Here is an 18,670-nt window from a genome sequence, read left to right as displayed (position 1 = left end):
TCTGGATGGTTTCTCGGGTTACAATCAAGTGCAAGTGCACCCTGACGACAGGCACAAGACTGCCTTTGCCACGGAATGGGGCGTATTCGCCTACATTTTCATGCCTTTTGGGCTAATGAACGCACCTGCAACTTTCCAACGCCTAATGTGCACTATCTTTAAGGACATGCTTAGGTGCGAACTAGAAGTGTTCGTAGACGACCTATGTTTACACTCTAGTTGGGCCGAACACTTGAAGAAATTGAGAGCTGTCTTTGAAAGGTGTAGGCTGTACCACCTCTCGCTAAACCCCTTAAAGTGACAGTTTTGGGTAAAACACGGATGCATCTTGGGGCACGTAGTATCAAGGAACGGCATTGCCACTGACTTTTCCAAAGTCAGAGTCATTGTTGACCTACTGCCACCCGACAACTACAAGGGAGTTCAGTGCTTCTTGGGACACACTGGATATTATCGACGATTTGTGCTAAATTATGCATTAATAGCTAGACCTTTGTACAAGCTATTGATAGTGTATGAGTGGACGGAGGAATGTCAGCGCGCATATGAAGAATTGAAAAAGGCTCTTACGACTGCACCAATCTTGCGAGCCCCAGACTGGAACGTAACATTTCATGTGCACATAGACACCTCTAAGTTCGCTATTGGAGCCGTGCTATGCCAGCCTGGTGAGCATAACTTGGATTACCCGGTGAGTTTTGCCAGCAGGCAGCTCACAGAGACCGAGATGAACTACTGCACGACGGAAAGGGAGGGGTTGGCCATGGTATTTGCGGTAAAGAAATTTAGGCATTACCTGTTGGCCACTCCCTTTGTCTTCTTTGTTGACCATCAGGCCCTACTGTATCTTGTGAACAAGCCTTGCGCTACAGGGCGCATAGCTAGATGGTTACTCCTTCTACTAGAGTTTGACTTCTCTATGGTTGTACGCAAAGGAAAGCAACATTACATGGCTGACCACATGTCCCGCATACCCTTAGGAGAAGCCGCTGGACAAGGCATGCCTGACAATTTTCCGGACGCCCATCTTTTTAACTTGTCTAGTGAAAGAGAATTATTTAGAGCGGATCTGACGCCATATTGGGCCGATGACATAGTGCAAGTGCTAGAAAATGGACTACCAGAGTGACCCATTGAGAAGGCCAGGCTGAAGAGACTCATCTTAAAAATTCAGCCATAGCAATTGATAGCTGGCCAACTCTATAGGTTGGGACAAGATGGTTTATTGCGCAAACGCGTGTGTGAGCACGAGATGCACGATGCATTAAACAAAGCACATGGCGGAATAGCTAGAGGACACTTTAGTGGGGACACAACAGCCCGAAAGGTGCTACATTCCCAGCTATGGTGGCCCACCCTATTCCGCGATGCAGCTAAATTTGTAAAGCACTGCGATGAGTGCCAAAGGACCAACGTGCCCGTGCGAAAGGACAAGATGGAGTTGACCCTTGTCATAGCCCGACAACCCTTTGAAAAATGGGGCATCGATTTTATTGGACCTGTCAATCCTGCAGCACAATATTCCCAAGCTCGATACATCATAGTGGCGATCGACTATTTAACAAAATGGGTAGAGGCACGAGCCACGAGGAAGAACAATGCTAGGACCACCACAAAGTTCTTGTGGGAGCAGGTCATTTCACAGTTTGGCTGTCCAATCGAACTTGTAAGCGACCAAGGCACACACTTCATTAATGAAGTGATTGCCCACTTGCTCTCTACCTTCCTAATAATTCATTGGAGGTCCTCTCCCTATTACCCTCAGGCTAATGGCCAAGCCGAATCCACAAATAAAATCCTAGTCAATGTGCTTACAAAAGTCATGTCTACTTTGGGAAGTGACAGGGACAACAAGCTAATGGCGGCCTTGTGGGCCTATCGCACAGCTTATAAAATGATTGTAGGACAAACGCCCTTTAGGTTGACGTACGGAACTGAAGCCATTTTGCCCTTAGAATTCTTCATCCCTAGTTTGAGGCTAGCAGTCCAGGAGCATTGGGAGGGAAGAGAGGCTTGGACCAACCGCTTAGTGGAGCTTGAGCGTTAACAGAGACCCAACTCCTTGCCACTCACTCTCTGATTTGTGAAAAGGCTCGACAAAAGACGTGGTTTGACAAGCATGTCACGCAGCGAGACTTCGAACAAGGGGACCTTGTTTTGCTGTACTCGATAAAAGGACATAAACAGAAGATGAAGTTTCGGGGGCTAGGGCCTTTCAGAGTACGCATGATCGGTAGGACCGAGAATGTCGAGTTGGAGACACTTGATGGTGAAGGAATAGGATTTTTTAACAACAGCCGCATTAAGAAGTACTATCTTCCTTCACATCCATTACATGAGCCACCCATGCTAGAACCCCCACTGAATGTCCGCATGGCTACTGTAACTGACCTTATAGATCAGGCTGAAGAAGCAGTGGCACCAGCGTACCTGTGAATCACAGTCGCAGCAGGAGCGGTGTATTCTTTCGAGGCCTTGATTGATAAAGGTGCCGACTAAAATATTTTTACGCATGACCATTGGACACGCATTGGTCAATCGCAACTACAGCCCACTAATGCTAAACTCACCCCATTTGGGGGCCTCGCTTACCCACTCCTAGGGAAGTCCAAGGTGGTCGTTTCCATCGAGTCTGAGAGTTTACCAGCCTTCTTCCATGTGTTACCTGACAATAAAGGAGCTGGTAATGTGTCGCTATTGGGTCGCACTTTCAAGAAGAAAACCAACTATAATGTGGATTACAACCTAAATCGCATACATCTTGCTATCGGCAATGTGCGCATAGTGACAACTTTCAGCAAGGGCTGTCTTAACTCCCCCACTTTTACGAAGCCACCGGCAGAAACCCCTATGACCACGCTTTAGCTCGAGTCTAAACAGACGGAAACTACGGCCTCGTGCCGGGCTCTCAACCCCAGGCCCATGCCCACCAAGAGCGCTTACAAGGCCAAAGAGTCCAAGTTTCTATGGGTGCCGAAATGGCAAAAACCACATCCGGGTAGACCACCCAAGCATGATCCTAAATGCCAAAATTATCAACCGTCCTGACCCAAGAGGCAGTCTAGGCACTATCACCGTAGACGCACAACCACACCGTACTGGATTCCCAAAGACCTCTTGCGGGCACAAGGATACTACGAGGGCAATCCCTGGATTTGGGTGCCTAAAAATGGCCAGCTAAGAAGCTCATCTACGAGCAATCTCACCCTAATGAGAGAGGCTTGCAAAGTGGCGCCCAGAACACAGTTAGCAGGCCAGGGCCAGCGGTGGATAGCAAGCCTCAGCTCATCTATCGACCAAAGCAAATGCCACAGGCCTTAAACCTACCTAATCCTGAGAACTTACAAACCACTATGACTGCTCACTCAGAACCTAATACAACCCCCATGCCTCTAGAGCTTCCTGTAGCATCTCAAAGTGCTTCAGAATGCGTGGCCCAACCCGTAACACTGATGAGGAAGTCACAACTATCTATCCAGTCTAGTTGTACCAGCCCCACCAACGGGCCTTAAACCTACATATGCAATACGGCCTTTCCTCTCTTTGGCTAAGGACCTTGCCGCAACTTTTGGGGATGACTTAATAACTTGCATTAAAATGTTAGACGAAACTTTCACTACATTTGCTAGAAGCTATGAGAGGCTAGGCCTAGGCCTTCTTGACGAAACGCTTGCTTCGGATGTTCATGCATTACCTTACCATGCACTTGGGAGGAATACGAACTTATGACCACTAAAGTTCCCAAAATTGCTACCGAACTGATAGCAAACAATGAAATCTCGAAGGATCAAGCTACCCTCAAAAGACTTATCACTTCTTATCGTAAGCCTCCTCGTTCTGCTCCTGAACAGGAGTTACAAGAGCTCAAGCAGATGGCAAGCTCACCTTCCACATTCTTGCAGCAGTGGTTTACGCTAAGGATCCAATGGGATAAAAAAGGTTGTCGCATAATGACCAATGCTGAGCAACGCAGGGCAATTAAAACTATCGAATATGACCCCACTTATGTGGCACCCATCTCGTTTAGGGTCTTGGCCATCACTCGTAGTCAGCATTTGGATGACCACGTGCTTGCCCACCCCTACATTGACCAATTCCTCACTGAAGCGGAATTACATGTTGCCAGTTTCCTCAATACTGGAGATCTCTTCCACGACGTTTTGATCTACATTTTCCAAGTCTCCATCCAACCATCTACTCTGCACTGTCATGCCCAACTCGACTACAATCCAAGCTTCTATGATTGGCTATTAGTTCGGTAAGTCAACCCACGCAAAACAGTGCTTACCTTGCCCTTCCTGTGCTAATCCTAGGAAGGATTCTTTGAAAGATCCCCGACGGAGGGGGGAGCAAGGTGAGCAAGAGCAGAGCAAAGATGAAAAGTTATGCTATCTAGCTAGCAGATTGTTATAATTAAGAAAGTTTCTATGGAAGAATACTACAGAGTAAAACAATAGCAATGGTCAAGCCTCTAAGCAAGCGTACCCATTTTGAGCATATATATTTTTCTCTCAAACTGAGTTCTGATTTGAAATAAGCCGATTGTTAGGCATTAACTTTGGCATGGTGTGTTGACAGGTCACCACCATGGCAGGACAGGACAAAGGACACAAACTCCCATTCTCTAAAGAGGAAATGACCAAATTCGGCATCAGCATCGAAACGCGTGGATTCAGTCAGTTCACTTTCAAGCATACACTGAACCTGGACGAGACCATCCTGGAGGAACCCGCGATCAAAGACTTGGTGGACAGATGCCACCTCCACAAGTACATGGAGAAGGTGGGGCAGGCTGTGGATTACAGCATGTGCGCGGATTTCCTGAGGAACTTCGACAAAAGCAGGAACTGTGGCACCGTCACAGTAAGGATGGGGGAGTAAGAAAGAAGAATCGAAGTGCCCCTCAATGCAACAATCATAGAAAAGGCCCTAGGGCTAGTGCCAAAGAAAGAGAGAAGGCCGAGACGAGATGTTTACACCATGCTTGGGGTCAAGAAAGAAGTGGTGCATACTGTGGATGGAATCAGCTTGGCTGACATCCCGGACGCAGCGGTGAAATTACAAGCAAAGATGATCCATACCCTCTTCTCAGGCCAACGTTACAATGCGCTGATGAACAGGATTGGGGTCCCACTATTGGAAAGCATAGCAGTAGGAGTCCCTGAAGAAATAGACTGGAATGGATTCGTACAGAAGACCATTCAAAGTTCAGCTGCCCTCCTCACTCCGGCGGAAGCACTAGTAGGAGGAGAATCCCCTGCCTCAACCGCGTGCTCCGCAAGGAAGAAACCTGCGTCAAAAGCAGCTACAATCAGATACAGGGGCATCCTGACAGCCATCATAGATGAAGCAATAAAGAATGAGGGCGTCATGGATGAGGAAGCTGCACATCAAAGCCCGCCTCACCACGAAGGAGGAGAATCAAGCGAAAGAATAGTAAGCGACAAGGGAGAGTAGGAAGTGCCGCCTCCATGAGCGAGCAAACCTGAAGAACAAAGCAAAAGTGATAGGAGACAGAAGGAGAAGAAAGAGAAATTCAGTAAGGAAGAACGGGTTGACATCAAAAAAGCTAAAAAAGAATCTCAAAGGGCCGAGGAAGAAAGGATTTGGCATTGAGGAAAGTGGTTGGGACCATTGTTGTTGTGGTTGAACCATCATTTGAGGCATTGATTGTGGCCATTGTGGATTTGGTGCACTGTACTGTGATACTGGGGGCATTTGTTGGTAGGGGTAAGGGACTGTCCCTGGGACTGCATTTGGTGGGTACATCATTCCTGGCATCAGAGGAGGTAGGACTCTTCTTCCTGTATTCATCGCCAATCTAGCTTCCACTTCATCGTACAGTCTTGCACCTTCTGTTGCAGCTTGCAATGTGGCTGGTCTTTGCAGCTCCACAAACTTACGGACTTCTGGTTGTAATCCTATGAGAAACACCCCCTTCTGAATGCCATCATCTAGATTATGGTTAGTCCATCTCTTCAGGATGGATTCCATTCGTGAGACATAAGCTTCTACTCTTTCTCTAGAGGACTGACTTAGGTTCATAAATTCCTCTCGCATCCGCTCTTCAAAACCTTCACGCCTGAATTTAGTGAGGAAGGCCAATTTCAGGTCGTCCCATGTGCCAGAAGTTCCTGCTGCTTGTCTCTTATACCATTGAAACGCTGCGCCCTTGAAAGTGATGGGGAATATTGCTAACCAATGCTCAGGGGTTCTGGCATTGTTAGCCACACATGCTATCATAAACTCTACTACATGAAGATCGGGGTCTTCATTGTACTCTCCCTTAAAAACTGGCAACGGGACTACATTCACGAATCTCGCTTGGAAGTGGACCTCCTGCAGGAGGAGGAAGGGCTTGATGTGCCATTGGGACTTCTGTAAAGAGTTCCGCAAGGACGTCAAAGGCGGCTTCTGCTGCGAGCTTGTTCTCAGCTTTGATTTTTGCTTTCTCTCTTCTCACGTACCTCTGGACTCGTTCTAATGCTTGCCTCTTTATTGTGTCATTCATCAGGGGTTGGCTCCGCTATGTTGTTAGTGCTCCACAGAGGGATAACAGAAGGCTTCACTCTCTAGAGGACTCTCTTGCCAACATTTCTTCTACTTCTTCCTTTTCAACGTCTCTGAATTTTGCTTTCATGCCACTGCACAAAGGAAGGTATTCGGTTCTGAAGGTGTCAAAATGCATACGTCTAAGCATTGTGGTGGTGCCATCATCATAGTAATGCCAGCTTCTGATGGTTTCAACAGTGTATGTTTTAAAGAACACTCTATCTACCAACTTCTAGTGGATTGCCAATTGAACAAACAGAAGATTGTCAGAACACCAAGCATCCCACGTATCTTACTATTGAGCATCAACGAACAAATTCCAACTCTTTTCCTTCTTGTCTTTGTGAACCTCTACAGACCAAGACTCCTGAAGCTTCTTCACAATCTCCCACTTGATGATGTCTGGAAACTTCTCAATGAATGCCAAATCTTCCATGTATGGTCATTCTCTCTGTTTCTGCTCTTCAGTTTATTCCCAAACAGTTTGCCACCAAGATGCAAGTTTCTGCTGCTTCAACAGGAAGAGGAAACTGTCCACCACATAGAGCATGCATCATGATGGTGATGTGTTTCTGCCATTGTGGGATGAACTTCTTGTGGAAAATGGCTTTGATTATGAGAAGTTACAACTCTTCAGTGGAAGAAGGAACTTTACAAACATCCATTGAATTCTTCTCTTCTTGGCAATGTCATTTCCTTCATTTTCAGCCTCTTCTGGTGCTTGTTGATGGCAAGCTTCCCCAGCTGCGCACCAAAAACATGGATCCCCAAGAGGATCACCAAGTAAAAGGGAATTATCTTGCAATAAAATCTATCTTGTAACATCAACAAGCTTTTTTATTAGGTTTTATATGATCACAATGAAGGAAAGAACACCAGGCACAACAAATCTTCATGCAGCATCATATAGATCTCCCACGGATTTGATAAAATCAACCATATTCTTCAACATCTTCACAAAATCCATCAATAGAACAAAGAAAGAAAATGAATACACCATCTTTGAATAGAAATACATCACATAGTATTCATCTTCAATGTCTTCATAGTCTTCTCTCTCAATCTCTCATATACAATCATTCTGTTTCAATAGAATTGACTATCTTTGACTCTCTCTCTCTCTCTCTCTCTCCATCAATAGTACATCATATCCTCACTACAATCTCTCATAATCACTCACAATAATTCTTATTAGGTCGTGGATACCCCTCCCAAGAGGTATGTCTGATATGAAAAGGCACCAGAGCCACTACAGTGTCCTTTCGTAGCTCACCACTGTCACTTCACTCCAGTCTTTACTTGAGTCTTCAGCAGCTACTTCTTTCACTTCTTTTAGCTCTTCTGTACTTGTATTCACCTCTTTCCAAGGTTAGAAAACTTTCCCAAGCTACACTCTCATCCAACAGAACACATACAGAAGCATACAGAAGGTCTACAGAAGCTCATCAGAGAGTTACAGAAGGTCAACAGAAAGCATCAGAACCACATAACTCATACCAAAACCATTCCAAACCATCAAAAATCACTCAATAAGCTTTCAAACAATCTCAAACCCTATCAATCAATACTCCATCTCTCCTTATAGAGAGAAAACAGAACAAAATAGAACAAAAATAGAAGCAATCAGGACTAATCAGAACATCATTAGAACTTCACATCTCTACTAATAAACATCATGAGCTTAATAAAACCATTCCAACCTATCCAAAACACTCTCAAACCACTTCCAAACCAATCAATCATCTCATAAAATCAACCATTCATCTCTCAAAAACAACAAAAATCAGTCAAAAAATAGGTCATTTCAACACTCAACACCTATCCACAGGATACCTAGCTCTGCTAGACCTGCGCAAAGTAGGTTCACTCCCAGGTGCTCTCAAAACATCCCTAGTCTTCCTTACTCTAGGTGTAACAATAGAAGGAATACCCAACTTATCATCAATGCTCTGTTCTGAGCCACTGGATTCACCATCCACATAAGAGTGACCTGCATTCACATCAAACATGGGCTAATCTACCTTCTATTTTCCTTTTCGTGATACCTGCATACCACTATCTGCATTGCTTTGAGAAGATTCTCATGATCTCAATCTGCCTGTCCATGGCGAAGAATGTGAATCACTGCTAGAGGACGCTCCAGGTCTACTAATATCTTGTGACAGCTGCTGTGAATTTTGTGCAGCATTACCATTTTGTGGGTCTACATTATCAATCACATTTACTGGTTTATACTAGCTACTCATCTCATCAAAAATAACATCTTTGCTCACTGTAAACTTACGAGTAGAAGGGTTATAGCATCTATACCCTTTTTGCTGCAGAGAGTAACCAATAAAGATGCACTTCTTAGCTTTTGGATCCAACTTGGATCTCAACTCATCTGGCACATGAACATAGGCAATGCAACCAAAAATTTTCAAATGAGAAATATCTGGTTTCCTACTAGTATACCTCTCCTCTGGAGTCATCCCATGTATTGTTGCAGTGGGAGTCCTATTCATTATGTAGACTGCTGTAGCAACTGCTTCAGCCCAGTAAAAATTTGGCAAGTCTTTTTCATTGAGCATGGCACGAGATACCTCTCCAATATGCCTATTTTTCCTTTCTGCAATTCCATTTTGTTGTGGGGTATGACTGCATGAATATTGATGCTTTATGCCATGCTCCTGCAGGAACCTTGCAAACTCATTTGAGAGGTACTCTCCCCCTCCATCTGACCTTAGGCATTTTATTTGCAGGCCTGTTTCTTTTTCAACCATAGCTTTAAGAGTTTTGAAATGCCCAAAAACTTCACTTTTCTTTTTCATAAAATACACCCAAATTTTTCTACTATAGTCATCAATAAAAGTGACAAAATAATGACAACCTCCAAGAGATGCAGCTTTAGTAGTCCACACATCAGAGTGGATTAATTCCAATGGCTTCTTACTCTCTTGAACATGTCTAGGAAATAGTTTCCTTGCCTGTTTTCCAAACTGACAGGCTTCACATACCTTATGCATTTCTGAAACCTTGAATTTAGGCAATCCTACAACAATATTTTGGGCTTACATTGATTTAAGTCGTTGTACATTAACATGGCCAATGCGTTTATGCCAGATATCAATATCTGCAACTACACCGGTCCCATGTGCAAACATTGCTGCACTCAATTTAGGCATGTCTGCATCCAACGTAAACATTCTACCCTTCTTCCTTCCTTTTGCTATCAAGCGACCTTTATTTTTCATATCCTCAACAAAGCATCCATGAGAATTAAATCTGACTTGCAAGCCATGGTCAACCATTTGACCAACAGAAACCAGGTTCTTGGTGATATTCGGGACATGAAATACATCCGACAGGTATTTCTTTTTCCCATCCTGCATAGACAAAGGAAATTTTCCAATCTGCATAATAGGATGTGCAGTATCATCACCAGTCTCCACAAATCTTGGTTTTTCCATTTTCCTTGTGTCCTGTATCCATTCTGCATGACCTGTCATGTGGTTTGATGCACCTGAGTCAACATACCACACATCGTTGCTTTCTTCTGCACTTGTCATAGAATTGGTCATGTGCTGCACCATAAACAAATGCTCATTTCTGTCATCACCCTGTCTACTAGAAGATGCATAATTCCCTTGTTGCAATTTTCCATTCATGATGTCATTCTGCTTTTTATAGCAGTCTTTAGCCATATGACCCATTTTACCACAGTAGTAGCATTCAACATTGATGTTTGCATTTTGGCCTCTTTGCCATCCACCACGACCTCTTTGGCTCCCCCTGGCTCTAGAGTTACCACGTCCTCCTCGATAGGGCTGGTTATCTTGAGTTTGTTGCATATTCTAATTTCTACCACGGCCTCCAAATCGGCCTCCTCTACCTCTGCCTCTACCTCTTCCAGCATTTGAGCAACCGAGGGCTAAAGCCCTCTCCCGCAGCATATACTGCCCTCTTGCTACACCGCGAAGGGCGTCTCAATCTGAGACAATGCACTCTTGCACTTTCCAGTTGTGCTACCTGCAGAGACTTGCTCCCAAAACAGAAAAATGAAAGCAACACTGGTCCTCTTACCAGAACACTGCGAACTTGGTTTGCTTTCTTGAGCTCCTTACCACCAACAAGGCTCTGATATTATGTCAAGATTGTGGGAGAGAAGGTAGGAGTCTCACTTGTAGCTTTCTTGCTTGCACAATGGGGGAATACACACACAGGTGGAGGCTGAAAACAGTTTTTCTCTTCTTAGTTGTGTAAGCCAAAAAAAAGAACTCAAGTATATAGAAATAGAAGAACCCTATATATGGGTCTCAAACCAAACTCAACTAACTAAGGTGGCATACTAACTGAGCCACAAACTAGAGTAGATAAGGATAGTTGTCATCTAGCTATTATTCATGGGCGGTGTACCAACCGCATCTGCAACTGACAAGTCGGTGACATAAATGCACAACGGTCACCCTGGCATATCACGAGTGGAGCTCGATATCTCAACAGTCACTTCTCTTTTCTTGCTTGGTACTTTTAATGAGTCATGGGATGTATTCCGCACTGAATTATGTGCCTCTACTACTACCATGAAATTATTTAATGTTGAGAGTGCTCTTCTGCAGGAAGAGGTTAACCGTAAGAATTTGGATGTCTCTCGTGTGTCGCATGCGATGACAGTTAGAGGCAGGAATGATGGATATGGAAAGCATGGCAGTGGCCGTGGACGGGATTCTCAAAAATCTTGATCCAAGTCTCGTGGGAAGTCATGTAGCAAATCCCGTGGCACGAATGCAAATGTTACATGTCACCATTGTGGGAAAAAGGGCCATATTAGGTCACAACGCCATGAAATGTGCAATGAAAGGTGTAAAGATAAGGGGAAAGACAAAGTGCAGGATAAATCTTCTGATCACAGCATAGTACCTGCAAAGTCTAGTGTTAAAATTGAAGAAATCAATGTTATGCAGCTTGAGGATGTTGATGATGATGATTATATCCTTGCAGCTTCTTCTAGTGCTTCGCAGATGATAGAGATACACTCTATGTATGCACAGTGTTGGCTCTTGGACTCACATGCATCCTTTCATGTGACACCTTGCCAAGAGTGGTTTTATTTATACCGTACTATTTCGGGTTCTGTGCGCTTGGGTGATGACAACTCTCTTGATATTGTGGCCATTGGTGATGTTAGGTTGTAGTTTCCTTCTCGCAGTAGTTTTGTTATGTAGGATGTACGTCATGTACCTGCTTTGACACGCAGTCTCATGTCAGCTAGACAGCTTGATGACGCAGGTTATCATGTATCTTTTAGAGACTCTACATGGAATATCACTCGTGGCAGACTTGTGATTGCAAGAGGTGCCAAGGCTGGCAGCCTCTATCCCTTGATTGTATTAGCTTCTTACCTTGATCATGTTTTTTCTGTGGGTTCTATCCCACATGTATCTCTTTGGCATGCCCGTTTGGGCCATATGTCTTTGAAGGGAATGAAAATGCTTTCTGGTTTACAGTACTTACCGCCCCTTGATTATGCATGTTTTGATTCATGTGAGCATTGTCTTTATGGCAGACAAACTAGGTCTACGCTTAAAAAGTCGGGTAGGCCATGCATGAGTGAGCCCTTGGCATTGGTATATTCGGATGTCTGTGGGCCCATGCCTTGTCAGTCTATGGATGGTGCAAAGTATTTTGTTACGTTCATAGATGATTTTTCACGGAAAGTTTGGGCTTATCCCATTAAGCTGAAATCCGATGTCTTGGCTGAGTTTCAGAGATGGCTTGCATTGGTTGAGAACCAATTTGGGTGTAGGCTAAAATGCCTAAGGACAGATAATGGGGGTGAGTATGTCTCACGTGCTTTTGAGTAGTTATGTGATGAGAGGGGTATTAAGTATCAGTTGACCGTCCCCTACACCCCCCCAAAATGGTTTGGCTGAGCGGATGAATAGAACCATCCAGGAGCATGTACGTAGTATGCTTAGCCACGCAGGCCTACCACAGAGCTTTTGGGCTGAGGTAGTTAGTACAGTTGTGCATCTCATAAACAGATCACCTTCTAGTGGTTTGGATTTTCAGGTTGCAGAGGAGGTATAGACTGGAAAACCTCCCTTTTATGCGCATCTCCGTGTCTTTGGATGTGAGGCATTTTGCCATGTGCCCAGGGACAAGAGAAGTAAGTTGGATCCTAAGAGTGTCAAATGCATTTTCCTTGGTTATGGGGATGCAAGAGAGATGGGTTAAAGTCTTTGGGATCCGCAAGTGTAGAAAATCATCCGCAGTCATGATGTAGTCTTCCATGAAGACAAGATGCATCGGCAGCCTATGAGAGTTGTTGAGATTCACAGGGTCATATTTCAGGAGGAGCCGAGAGCTCCTGCACAGCCAGTTGGACAGCCTACAGTTCAGCAAATACTCATGGTTAGGGTGTTGGACAGGCAGTTGGGTAGGTAGCAGAGCCTGCTGTGAGACGGTCTACTAGAGACAAACGTCCACGTGATAGATTTCATCCCTCGATGCATTATGTCTTAGTTACAGATGCAAGCGAGCCTTTCACTTATGATGAGGCTATGCGCAGGGCTGATAGTCACTCTTGGGAGAGGACTATGCAGTCTGAGATAGACTCCTTGCATAAGAATGACACTTGGGATTTGGTTTCCTTGCCTACGGGCAAGAAGGCTTTGCTATGCAAGTTGGTGTACAAGCTGAAAAGTACCCTTGGAGATCCCAAGCTGGCATACAAGGCTAGATTGGTAGCAAAGGGTTTTAAGCAGGAGCATGGTGTGGACTTTGATGAGGTCTTTTCTTCTGTGGTTAAGATGACCACCCTGCGCTTAGTCTTGGCTTTGGTTGCTCAGCTTGACTTGGATTTATACCAGATGGATGTCAAGACGACTTTCTTACATGGGGACTTGCATGATGAGATTTTTTATGGAACAGTCTAAGGGCTTTGCAGAACCTGGCAGGGAGCACCTAGTATGCAAATTGAAGAAAAGTCTTTATGGCTTGAAACAGGCACCTAGGGAGTGGTATTATAAGTTTGATGCCTTTAGGCAGTCACAGGGCTACAACAGGAGTGTTATGGTTCTTTATTGATTTCGGTACTCTATGTGGATGATATACTGATGGTAGGGCTACAACAGGAGTGTTATGGTTCTTTATTGATTTTGGTACTCTATGTGGATGATATGCTGATGGCAGGGAAAGCTCGTGATGAGCTAGATGCTCTTAAGACTCAGCTCAAGAAGAGCTTTGAGATGAAAGATTTGGGATAGGCCACTCACATACTTGGTATGTGCATTAGATGCAACAAGTATCAAGGACTCCTCTACTTGTTACAGAGGGAGTACATTCATAAAGTCCTTGAGCGCTTTCGCATGCAGGACGTAAAGCCTATTGGCTATCCATTGCCTTCTTATGTGAAGATATCATAGGTTGATTGTCCGCAGACAAATGTGCAAAGGGCCGAGATGGCCAAGATTCCCTATGCATCCGTAGTGGGCAGTCTTATGTATGCCATGATAGCCACTCGTCTAGATATTGCCTTTCCAGTTGGTGTTGTGGCACACTATATGGCTACACCTAGCAAGAAGCATTGGGATGCCATGAAGGGTATCATGAGATACTTGAAGGGCACTACAGATATGTGCATATGCTATGGCAGCCAAGATACAAGAGTCGTGGGGTACACTGACTGTGATTATGTAGGATATGCAAATAGTAGGAAGTCCACTTCCGGTTATGTATTCATATATGCTGGAGGTGTTGTTTCTTGGATGTCTAGGGTGCAGAAATGCACGGCCCTTTCTACTACAGAGGCTGAGTATGTTGCAGCCACTAAGGCTTACAAGGAGGCTATTTGGTTGGGTCATTTAGTTGTTGACCTTGGTATTGATGTTATCCCTACACTGCATTCGGATTCTATGAGTGCTATTCAGTTAGCTAAGAATCTGGTCTTCCATGCAAAGACGAAACACATTGAGATGAGGTATCACTTCATACATGTGGTCATTGAGGACAAGTCTGTTGATCTTGTCAATATCTCAACTGACCAGAATCTTGTAGATCTGCTCACGAAAAGCCTCTCTACAGAGCGATTTGCCTTCCTCAGGAGGTTGATGGGCGTGGGATGAGATGACGTCTTTCCTCATCCTGTTGTACATGTGTACATGTTGTACTGTCTTTTTTATTTTTCTTTTCACTCCTCACTAGGGCAGATTCGCCTTTAACTGGGAGGTTGTTGGGGATAAAGGCGCCTCCACCTAGTCGCCCATGTATTACTACACTGACAGTCACCGCCACTGCACACTGCAGGTGGCGGGCGCCTGTCACTGTCACTTTATTCTTTATTCTTTTAGTGAAAGTTTGAATAAAGGAAGGCCCCGTCACACATTGTGACTGTTGGAGTTCCCATTTCTCGTCTCTCTCTTTATTGCTCTTGCTCTCTTGCCATAGCTCTCGAGTCTAAGCTTCGATCATTCTCTCCCTTTCAGATTCAACATCTCAATTCCTCTTCTTATTATCCGCAAGCAAATGGATTGGTGGAATCTTTGAACAAACAGATTGTGTGAATGTTGACCAAACTTGTTAATCTTCACCATAGTGATTGGGACGAGAAACTTTTTTCGTCACTTTGAGGGCACCGCACAACTTTTAAAGTGGCTACGGGTTTACACCTTTCAAGATGGCTTTTTGGAATGGAAGCTATTACTCCGGTGTATTGCCAAGTTATAGGATTGCGGTGGCGGAGAGGCTTCTATCGGAGGGTTCTGTGGTATACCGATTGGATGTGCTGGCTCAACTAGAGGAGTCCCGTTGGCATTCTTTCTATTTAATGCAAGTACTATAGAGATGCAAAAAGCATTGGATCGATAGTCATTCTCAACGCCACAAATTTCAGTGTGGGGATCTGGTTTTGGTCTTTCATTTGAAGCATGGTCAGGTTCATTTTGGGTTTTTGCGGAGGCTGGCCCGACGTCTTTTACATTGAAAGATTTGTAGGGTGCGGTGCTCTCTAGTCTAGTAAATGGGTACTGGTTGCGGCATTATAAGACCAATGATTTTTTGACGTGCCCTTTTTCGCTTCGTCTACGGCGATACCCTTTTTAATGTGTTCTTTGTGGCAACTGCCTTCCATAAGGGCTCTCGTACCTACTCATTGCATACGATCCCGTGAATATCAACATGATCCCCAGCTCGAGGCGTTTCTACCTTTGCTTATGTGGGAGCTATTTTGTTGGGTTTTATTCTATCTCTCCTTACTGCCTTGGCAATCTTACGCGTGCTTTTGTGCCTTCCTTGCTTTGTCGATTTGTGCTCTCGTCGCCATGATTGCTAGCCCACTGCAGTTCGTGTTTCTTACTCCCTTGGCCTTTCCTGAGCATCCTGAGGTGGCGACCTGGCTCTCTACGATGCGGTTGCAAGGTTTTGCTGCCATCTCTTGGGGCGATGTTATCGTCCATCTGCACGCACAGTCTATTCTAGCGAATCTTACGTGGGGATATACTGTCTTTGTGGGCAATCAGTAGATTCAACTCACTGAATAGTTGATATTTGATCGTTTATTGTTGCCAATTGACGGGTTGCATGTGCCAAATATCCAAGTACACCTGCGGAGATGGAGCAAGAGTTTGGCCCTCAAGTTGGCAGTGAATATAAACTGTTGTCAAACTGCAAAAATGTTTCTCTTCGAGAATGCTATCGATGGTTTATTGATGCACTTTGCCTGCCAGGCAAAGACCTATACTTTGTTAGTTTGGGTGCGTGCCATGTTGCAGTTGGCACAGTCGGAGCTTGTAGCTTGGGCCCGTGTATTTCACAATCGCCTTCGTGCTGAAGCTGAGAGGGTCTCAGCGCAGTTGGCAAAAAATGTAGCGGTAACCACCAAAGTCAGCCAGATATTACAAGTTTTGTTTTCGGATGGGTCAGCTATGTCGCGCCCCTCATCTATAGTTTCTGAGGGTTTGTGCGTGACTGCATCAGCTTCTTCTTCTCGGCCTATTCCTCGCAATCCTTGCAAGCGCACATCCATGGGGGAGTTGCGGTTAAGTGTGCCCTCTCTAAGTGCGGTTTCCTCCCCTGCTGTTGTGGTTACTTCTGTTTTCTTGACGTCTTTAGGTTTGGTGACCCCGACGGTCTCTGTAGCTGCTACTATGACTGTTGTTGCTGCGGGTGGTTTATTGCCCTTGGAACAATGGCGCTTCAATATGCTACAAAGGTTACCTAATGTGGCAGTGCAACCTCAGCAATCTGTTGCGATTCTCGATGTCAGTTCGGTGTCTATATCGGCACTGAGGTTTTGATTGCTCTTCCTAGTGTGCTTACTAAATCTACTCTGGTGATCACTGTTGTTTTCCCTTGGTCTTCTCCAGATTACACAGTGCAGCCGGAGCATGTTGACATTTGTGCTTGGTTTTTACAAATGGTCAGTGAGTCCTTGCACCAAAGACCGCAATCAAGTGCAGATGCTGAGAGGATTCAGGCGTTGGAGGCAGAGGCATATCAATTGCGGGCACAAGTGTAGGGATTGGAGGAACATGCTCGGAGGGCGCAGACCCATTTTGCTGTAGTACAAGACTAGTACGAGGAGTACGTTTGCTCCAGTACTGATGAATTGCTTCGTCGTCGCACCTCTGATGCCCTTGCGGCATATTTACTTCATACGGAAGATGTCTTGGTCAACATGGAGGACTTAGAGGGCTTAGTGCTAGCCTTGAAGATGGAGGTGCACCAACACTGGCGGGAGTAGTTAGCTGGGTGGCGGGATGCTGTTCGGACAGGGTTCTCTGTTGTACACCAGGAAGATATGGGCCCACTGGATGATGAGATTCCATTAGGCTCTGCGGCGGGGCTGATAAGGTTGTGGTCGAGTCGGTGGTGCCGTCATTTTGCATGAAGATATGCTTGTTGCGGAGCTGGCCCACATTTTGTGGGAGTGTGATACTCTTCGAGACCAGTGTCGACAACGACTGCAGATGACGGTGCAGCGGATGAAGATGTCTGCTTCTGCAGAGATGGCCCACATTTTGCGGGAGTGTGATACTCTTCGGGACCAGCGTCGGCGACTGCGGATGACGGTGCAATGGTAGAAGGAAATGATTCGCAGAGAGTATGCTTTTGGCTAGACCTGTGCTGTCACAGTTTTGCCTTGACTTTACCTCCATGCCCGCCCTGATGGAATGAGACTGATGCTTTCTTGCAACGTTTTTATGCCTCCCATTCTCTGTTTGCCCCATTGACACCTCTCCAGACAAGTTACACTATTTTGGTGGAGCCTAATGAGCAGCATCGTGCTGCGGGTGTTCAGGATTTTGTGGAGCAGATCGTTCCAAGGCAAGCATGGCCGGAGCATCCTGAGTTGTTCCCAGAACAAAGGAGTCAGGTTTATGGCCGGTCTTGCGGCGGCGGACTAGGCGCCAATTCCTGCGGCAACGGTGGCTTTGTAGGCCTCGCCTACTACTTTAACTCCAGTCTCTGAGTCTATTCCTGTGTCTTCTACTTCTACTGCTTCACAACCACTGTAGTGGTTGCCTTTTGCTATTGCTGAGTTTGGGTGTTCCTGTTGTGGGTTCGCATAGTCCACCGTGCGTACCAAGTGTTACGGCGTTTGCCACAACATCGCGGACCGCATGTGCGGTGTGATCAGTGTGTCCTTGGGGATCCAAGCGGTTGTCCTGGGAGTGTACCCGTTTGTATCCCATGTCTGTTGGCATCCCCGGTGTCTATTGGCATCCCTTGTGAGGGAGATATATATTGTGTGGTTGCACTCTTGTGGGAGTGCACTGTGGTGCGGAGCTTTGTATCTATGTTCTGATATATACGATGATGATGTTGTTGTTGCTGTGTTATTCTATTTGATGGTTTTTCATCTTATGTGTGTGATGGTAGTCTGTTGTGCGGTGCTGTGGCGCGATATATTTTGAGGGTATCCATTCCCGTATCTACCAGTTTTTGTGCGGATACAATGTCTAGTTGCTTGTTGTCATTATAAGACAATGCACCACTAAAGTGTATATACCTTTCATATCCACTCATAGGTTTGATGGTGCAGTGTTACTTTGCTATGGTAAATACCACCAAAATAAGTCACTACATCATCACTGACAAACTAACCCTGAGTGATTACTTAGGACTCTAGCCTCATAGA

Source organism: Lygodium microphyllum, chromosome 21, assembly GCF_053477565.2.
Source record: "Lygodium microphyllum isolate KBCC chromosome 21, Lygodium_microphyllum_v1.1.10, whole genome shotgun sequence".
Lineage (NCBI taxonomy): Eukaryota > Viridiplantae > Streptophyta > Polypodiopsida > Schizaeales > Lygodiaceae > Lygodium > Lygodium microphyllum.
This window is presented reverse-complemented; position numbering follows the sequence as displayed.